Source organism: Lolium rigidum, chromosome 6, assembly GCF_022539505.1.
Source record: "Lolium rigidum isolate FL_2022 chromosome 6, APGP_CSIRO_Lrig_0.1, whole genome shotgun sequence".
Lineage (NCBI taxonomy): Eukaryota > Viridiplantae > Streptophyta > Magnoliopsida > Poales > Poaceae > Lolium > Lolium rigidum.
This window is the reverse complement of record NC_061513.1, coordinates 159,186,970-159,189,398: the sequence shown is the minus strand read 5'-3', so window position 1 is coordinate 159,189,398 and position 2,429 is coordinate 159,186,970.

Below are 2,429 nucleotides of genomic sequence, written 5' to 3'. Positions count from 1 at the left end.
AAGTAATTATTTTCATTCATTTGCGCTCTATATCGATCGGCCTATTTCGTTCATCATTTCCTAATATCAAGTAACTAATTAATAACTCTCTTGTTTATTTAATTTTCTTTGCCTCGTAGGGTTTGGAGACGGTTCGTAGATACCAAGGTCGGTGAATTCAAAAAAGAGCTACATTTTAAAATGGCAGTGCCGACGACCGGGGATACTCAGCCACCGGGGACCAATCTATGTGGATACTATGTTTGTGAGAGGATCCGGAGATACCGCAATGAGCGGGACCGGACGTGTGAGAACAACATCCCGAGGAATAACCTCCGGAAGACGCTTAGTCCGAAGCTCGCTTCCGACCACTTCAAGAGGAACTAGCTGGATGGTTGGCGAGGGAAGTCATCGATCCTAGAGGAGAACACTATTACGATGACGTAGATCTTTATGTGCACCGGAATTTGTAACTAACTTGTTCAAAATTGTATATGGTCATCCGATATTGAATATATATTGTATATGGTCATCCGATATTGAATATATATTGTATATTCCTCTTGAATTCTTTTTGGTTCTAATTTCAAATTTGTTTGAAATTGTACATTCATATGCATGTATGTATACAAGTACCGTAGAATATGTGAAACTCCTTCAAAATTAAAACCCAAAAGAAATAAAATAATACAAATTAAAAAGAAACCAGATTTAGGGGGAGGGGGGCTAAACCCTAAACCCTGCGGAGGCCTTTAGTCGCGGTTGGCCGGAAGAACCGCGACTAAAGGTCCTCCGCCCGGCGCTCGCCCTGCGGCCCACGTGTATGGGCCTTTAGTCGCGGTTCGTAAGGAACCGCGACTAAAGGTGGGGGCCTTTAGTCGCGCTACTTTGGTCGCGGTTGGGCCACCGCGACTAATGGCAGTTGCCAACCGCGACCAAAGCCCCTTTTTCCACCAGTGGTGGTACACAGTTGTTTATTGGCTGCTCATCCAGCTCTAGGTTTTTCTGTTACAAATTTATTTATATGTTGCTAGGGACTGTCCCTCTCACGGAGTCAAATTCAGGTGACTCTTCTGCGGGAGTGCACAGTGCAGGTAGCAATGTATCTTCTTCTTAAAACAGCTTAATATTTACGTTTTGTTCGTTATTTTAGTACGTAGTCTTTTTTCCCCTGAAGATGAATTATATGAGGTGTTCTTCAGTGTCTTCCCTCCCCTCCCCACCATTAAAGTTGGAGGAATAAGTTAGCCCACAAACGAGCATCATGAAATCCTAACCGTCCATAGGGAGCCAAAGTTTACATATGGGAGGGACATCGAAGCAAAAAAAAAAATATTCTAGTGGGGTACGATTCTTATTCTCTTTCTCTTCCGGCAGTTATCCACTTGGACGGTGGGTGGGACTGGATGACAACAATCCAAATAAGCTCGGTGGTGGTCTAGACATGTAGATATCAGCTAGCCGGCTCCCCTCTTTGGTATAGCAATCCGAATAAGCTTGGCGGCGATGAAGAACTCTGGCCTTTGATTTTTTTTGAAGCTGTGATTAATTCTCGGTTGACATAGAATTAATGGTGTCACTTTCCTATTTAAAAGTCTTAGTTCTAACTTGACTTGCAACTTGAAAGACTGTTGTAATTCAATTTGAACTAAAAATAACTTAGCTACAAACCCACTTGAAACTGAAAAATTTCAGTTGCAAACCAAATTGCAATTGAGAAAAAAATCCCAATTGCATCCAAACCTGCAACTCATAGAACACACGAATCACAATGCAAATCTATTTATCTACCCAAAGCCACATTCTGCTCAACACCTAATGCTAAACCTACAACCTCTTCATAAAGAAGTTGTCATGATCAAGGCCTCACACATACACACATTATTTAAATTTGGAGGCCTTGCCAAGCCACGAAATGGCGAGCCGGAAGCATAATCGGTCCAGCAGACCCTGGGTGCGCACCGCATGCCCGCTCTCCAGAAGTCGTCGTCGCCGTCTTTCAACACCAATATTCAAGACAGGGATCAACGTGTTGACCTTCCTAGGCTTGTAATAGACATTGGATAGCCCACTTCACTGTACGCGTCCATCATCATCGGCTTGCCACCGAGACCCCACCGCCCACGTCGCCTAGCTAGACATGTCATCGTTGACATAGATGCCACGCAACACCGCCTTTTGATCCTCCGGCCAACAACTTCACCAAAAATGACTTCCGAGGAGGAAGAACGTCACTAGGCGACGTCATCATTTGACCAGGGAGAACGAGATCTAGGTTTTCCCCTAGGAGCATCCAGAGCAAGGAGACCAGACACATCGGAGGCAACTAAGATAGGAGCTCCTAGACGATGCCCCCATAGAGGGGAGTGACACTCAGTGCCGCCATCGACTGACCGAAGGATATGGGGTTCCTTCCAAAGACTCAGGTACTTCGATGTAGACTCGCACCA